The sequence below is a fragment of the Colias philodice genome, chromosome 10 (assembly GCF_061535455.1).
Source record: "Colias philodice isolate Cphi_HAF_F1 chromosome 10, ilColPhil1 Martin Lab GWU primary, whole genome shotgun sequence".
Lineage (NCBI taxonomy): Eukaryota > Metazoa > Arthropoda > Insecta > Lepidoptera > Pieridae > Colias > Colias philodice.
The window spans coordinates 1219421-1225821 of NC_143095.1; the positions used below are offsets into that span (position 1 = coordinate 1219421).

Consider the following 6401-nt stretch of genomic DNA (forward strand, 5'->3'; position numbering starts at 1 on the left):
CAGAAGATACGCCAATGCTACAGGAAGGGAAATAAAAAACATAGAGGCGCTTCGCAAAGGCCATCACAAAAACCTTATTACGGTTTCAAGGTGAAATAATTATTTAACTTTATACTTAAATCAATACACGATAGAAGATAAAAAGTTTTTTTTTTCGGTCCAAAATAGAAGAATAACTACCCCATAGAAAATAGATCAGTGAAAAAGAACATCTCATTTTCTTGAGAATTTTCTTTGCAGTAAAAGCCGCGCGGCACGTTACGTGTATTCCATCAAATAAGTATAGAAAATCGATAAAACAATCTTAACAATAATTAGTATTCTGCTTCGCTATCTTGTTCAGAACTTATCAAAGCCTGTAGCATAGACTGTACTTCATAACATTTTTTTTAAAGAGTATTCATTGAACAAACATCTTCTCAGTCAGTGTTATTATACAATTGACCGCATCATTCATATTACAATACGATTCCATTCATTTAAGACGATACACAAAAAAAATCCACTGCTTGGCGGGCGGAGTCTAATAGCTCGCTATCGCGAACGCGGGTGTGCGCGAAGTCATTCTTGCATACTCGCCGCGCTGCCGCTGGCCGACTCGGGACAAACATGTATGGAGTCGTCATACAGTTATAATATTGTTATACATATATTTAATTGTTGATTTATTGGTTTTATTTTCTTGCTTATAAACACAAAATTATCTTCTTTTTAACAACTACTTAGACATTATTAATAATCATCATCATCATGCCCAGAAATGAAAGGTACTATTTCTGAAAGAAGTTATAAACCCTAATTCTTCTCAGTCAAAGTCAAGAGTGGAAGATATCGCTAATACAGTAAAACTGATGCGAAGCTTTGGATGTTAATTTGTATATTTTTTTGTTAGTTGTTACAAGTAATCACGTCAAGACTACATTACCAATTTTGATAAAATATAGCTAATTGCCTGGATTTACACATACATAGGATACTTTTTATCCGAACTGAACACTTCTGTGGGATAAAACAGGATTCACGATATAACCTAATTCCACGCGGGCCTAGCGGGTCGGAATGATATTTTTTTAAATAAAAAAATTGTTTAAAAAAAACACAAAATATATTGACGCATGTATTTATTTTTTGCACTCTATTATAATTGTAATTATTCATTACAAATAATCAAAATAAAATAGCCAGAACAAAGTTAGGCCCTGGTAGGATAGGTAGGCAGGTACAGCAATGTGAGACGAACACTGGCTTATTTATACCAATAATAATGTATATTATAAACATTAAATTAAGTTTAATTTCTAACAACAAAAATACATAATATTAGCCAATGTGAAAACGAATCAACCAATCATCCCACAACAATGAAATGTGCACACAAATATTCATCCAAATCGGTTCATGTGATTAGGAGGAGTGACTGCAGCGCCATCCTCCGGGCCCAATTGTGTTTCCAGATCACCCAGGAACTCAATTTAATATACTTACACAAAATTTTTCGAAATGAAAACTCACATTACTATGTAAATATGAATATAAACCGGTTTTAGTACTAAGCAATTTCCCGCACAGGTGTAGTAAGTATAAATGAAATAAATATCAACATCAAATTCTTTATACAACATACTTATCTACCACCTACTAAGAAATTCTTGAAATTTTTTCGTATTTTTTTAAAATATAATACTACTCCAACGAGCTCCTGTTCCATAATTCCATAATATTACGTCCACCATACTTCCACTAAGTTCACCATGATTTTTTATTTCTTTGCACTTTGTTGCTTTTTGCTAAAAATGGAATCATGCGATAAAACCAGAAGGGCGTTGATAACATACATTTTTGACTGAATAAAGGTACTTACGAAGGAGTGGGTTCACATTGTGACCAATCAGTGGGTTTATTTTCCTTCTGGATTCCGGATTTCTGAAAAGATTATTTATGCTATAAATGAAAAAATCTTACACATTCGTTATGTACTTAAAACAGGGGTACATATCAAACATCGTCTATAATACAATTATCATCAAATTTAAAATAAAACCAACTTACTTCATTAATTTGTTCCAATTGTAAGCATTCTTTTTCCTCCAACCTTTATGTTTCTTCTTCTTATTTTCTTTATTGTCCCCATTTGTCTCATTTTGTCTTATCGTGTTGTCACCCTTTTTTACGATTGCGCGAGCGACACAAGTTCCCCGTGTGACGGCCGTAGCGGGAATGACTCGTGCAGCGATCGGGGTAGGAAGGTACAGGGCGGCTCTCGCTATATTGGCTGGTCAGGCGCTAATTTCAAGTATTTCTTGTTTATTTCAAAACCATCGCATATTTCAAAATTCTAACACGGTAGACGTATAGGTTGTATATTTTATAGTTAATATCCAAAAAGTCGTAACTTTACGTTAGTTATTTTGAAGATGCCAGAGATTAAAAAAAAATAACAATGAGAACTTTGTATTTTTTTTCTATCGAGAAAATATCATGGAATCATGTTTCTAAAACGGTAGACGTATTGTGTTACTATTGAACTTTCTTGTCAAGAATTTTCATCACGACAACTTTAATAATATAAAAATTACGAAGGTTTAAAAAGGGCCGTAAATGTTAGAAAAATTAATTCATCACCTTAACACCAAAACAGTGAAAAATACTAGTATTCAAAATTTTATATTCTTTATCTGACCGCGCCAAAAAGAGTTCAGCTTTTCGGATGTAGTGTGTAATGCGAATTATTTCATGGATATGGCTTTCTTTATTATTTGAAAATATAAAGAAAGTACACTGCGCATTTTAAATTCTATGTATAAACATTAATAACCTGATTTATGGCGCTTTCGTCAAATCCTCACGAGGGTGCAAAATCAAAATGAAAATTTTAGATTGGATTACGATAAGTAGGTATAAGATATAAATAACCTATTACATGAAGCTGCTATTTGTTTATTCAATAATAACTTTCCATATCATATTTATTGCATTAAATCTTTCTTAAAATTTAAACGAATTAATCCCATATATTTATCCAAATTATGTAATATCATAAGGAAATTAACATGATTTTTAAAATATGTATTTCACATTAACTCGTAGCAATTAAATATTGTTGATATCATTATTTCCTACTTATTTTTGCGATAAAATTAATAAATTGATTGAAGTATTTTGAAAATGAATTCATGTTCATTGATTTGAATTTTACTTTATTTTTTTATACATATTTTCTTAGTACATATATATATATTCTTTTTATACATATTTTCTTAGTACATCGTAGTTCGTAGGTACATACTACATATTATTACTACGGAGCAATTTGGTTTTGAAAATGAAATTTTTATGATAAAAATATCTTTTTACCAAAGCATTACACTTTGTTCACTTACCTATAAGAACTTACGTATATTTTATTATTTCATCATTTAATAGTAACATACAATTTTTAATAATTTTTATGTAAAGATAAAAAATATTAGGATAAGATAACTTTACTAGCAAATCGCTCATTTCCGTTTTACCATTTGGGCATATTTTTTTGTCCATCTTTTTAAGGTTAACTTGATCTATCTATTTTTTACCATAGACTATACATATAAACAGTAATCTTTTTGTAATGTTAATTAATCAGATAAAAAATGCTTACGCAACTAGACTATAATTGGATAATGTTCAGATGCACGCATCGAATATTTTACAATAGCCATTTAAAGTATACATACATTTTATGTAGAATAAAGAAATAAAAATAGAATCCAATTGTTCCGAGAGTTTTATGTTCTTGAATAGAGCTTAGAAGTTTTTTTTTTATGATACTGAACTTTGTTAATGGTTGATAAGATTAATAAAAAACGATAATTCGTAATAACTGAACATAAAACATAAAAAAATCTTAAACTTTATATCGAAGTTTTTATACTCAAACAACTTTATGATACAATGCATACAACGATACATACTCAGAAAACGTTTACCATCAATGAACAAGTAAAAATATACACTGAAACAGGTACTAGTACAATTCTTTAGAAAGTCATTTGAAAACGTTACAGGAACGATCGTAAAAAGTGCAGCCGAAAGTACTTGTAGAATATATTCTACATTCAATGCAGCTACAGAGTACAGAGTCAGGTAGCGTGGGAGTAAATTTTACATTTTATTGATGTAGGTATTCCGTATTCCAGCACTCACAATTATCCGAGCTGCCTTTTCAGGTCTGCGGCTGCATCTTATTGTAAATGCATCTTGCATTGAACAACGAATGTTGTTGTGCTGCTGCTCTGAAAATCCATTAATACTATAAGATTTGACTTATGCATTCTCTGACTCTAGCATTTCGTATTTACCTTGGTATTTCGGTGAAATTTATCTTGTTTCGTATATTTTTCTGAGAAATGTTCACACTTGTTTTTCGTTACAAGATGAACTTTTTTGGAAGTATTTGGCAGATCATCAAAGTATAGGTGTTTAACGAGTTAGAGACTGCTCTAGGTGCAAGTGTTACTTGTTTATCAATAGACTTGTGATTCCGCTCTTCGTAACCAATCAATAATTCCCATGCCGACATTCGTGCAGAATGAAACCCATGAAGCTTACACGTGTCATATTATGCATTAAACTGTAAAATCACAAGCGCTCTACTTCTGAAACATGGTATTATGTGGTATTATTTTGTACAAAAATAGACTTTACATCGAAAGCCCGGTAGCTATTAACATTTTCATCAGCGACTAATTGAATAGGACGGCTAAATGCTGGCTCGATTTGCGTCTGATGGTTTTGTGGAGTATTATCATAGAATATTCTATACGCGACGTATTATTTTTGCGTGGGCTATTTTATATTGTGTTACGTGTAAAGTGAGGATGTCGTGCCATGAGGCAACGAAATGTTGAATAAGGAATAAAACTGAATGAAAGCCATTTGGTTTCATTCTAATCAACAAGTCGCATACTTGATTTAGCCGTAATTACTTCTCAAGTGCTTTAGAACCCTTAGGGTAATTGGCCAGTCGTAATTTTACAACTGGAAGGGAATTTGTGCGGAACAATGCAAGCAACTCCTACTATACCTAGACATTACTACATTCTTAAATCTTATCATAATTCCATTTAAATTGGTGACAATAAATGAATTATAACTGATTGATGAAGATGCAAATTTATTTAGTGGTGGTTGATCACATTTTATTGACATCTAGGCTAGTGCCGTAAAATCTTTATTAACACACGCCTTGAAACTACAACATAGGTATATCCTAAAAAGATTAATTATATTGAAGAAATAATCCCATACCGAGTTCAAAGATTTCAATCCATAATCCAGCCTTAGCAATTACGTAAAGGTGACGCTACTGAAAGTCGGAAAAAGTAATTAGAGCCCTGAAGCTCTCAACCTTTGTGCGGATATCGGATATTGAGTTAGTCCTGTATTTCTGTCAAAGGGAACACCACTGCGATCCAGGTATTCGCGGGTAATTTAATCTTGCGCTTATTCGATAGGGTTTTAGGTCGAGGTCACGAGGATTATTGCTTTTTAAATTGAAGCTGAAATTGTATAGCTTGCTATCAATATTTTCTAGATAGGTATTGCCCGTATTGGTAGAACTTGAAGAGAGCTATCGTTATTGCTTATTAAAAAACATGAAGTGAACAGCACGTATGAAATAAAATATTAAAAATCGTATTAAAATCTAAAATCGTGTGTCGTTAAATTATAACTTACATAATTTATAGTTTACATAATGATAACAATTTATGAGAAAAATTTAAGGAGAGGCTTTTTTAATAATAAGTTTGGAAAAAAATCTATTCGTCAGTAGTAGGTATTTTATTTATTTTTTAAGTTGGTTTATAAAACAGCTTTTCATTCCATTCCCAAGATTTCCTTTATATGGTACTAGCTTTCCACCCGCGGCTTCGTCCGCGCAGTCAAAGAAAAACCCGCATAGCTCCCGTTCCCGTGGGATTTCCGGGATAAAACCTATCCAATGTCCCGGGGTAAAAAGTAGCGTATGTCCTTTCTCCGATATCAAAATATCTCCATACCAAATTTCATGCAAATTGGTTCAGTAGTTAAGGCGTGATTGAGTAACAGACAGACAGACAGAGTTACTTTCGCATTTATAATATGTATTAGTATGGATAATATGGCTTATACCATGTAGAATATCAGAGAATCGTGTGTTTTCAAAGAGATTTTATTTTGTTTGGTCAATATTTATTATACACATGCAAAGCGTAGACCTTGTTTATAAAATCTTTTTTTTATTTGTCACAAGTAGTTGTAGGTATGATTTTAATTGCTCGACCAAGAATAACAGAAAGGACCCGCAATTTGCAAGCTAAAATTTTGTTTACCAACCCCGTTCTCGATCACGTTTCGTTAAAATAAAAACTAAACATAAATAT

General features: G+C 31.9%; 1 long non-coding RNA gene across 1 annotated transcript in view; it reads right to left on the reverse strand.

The window, feature by feature from the left end:
* LOC149485003 (uncharacterized) overlaps window positions 1-6401 on the reverse strand; it is a 126006-nt gene that overhangs the window by 52472 nt on the left and 67133 nt on the right. The window lies entirely within an intron of this gene.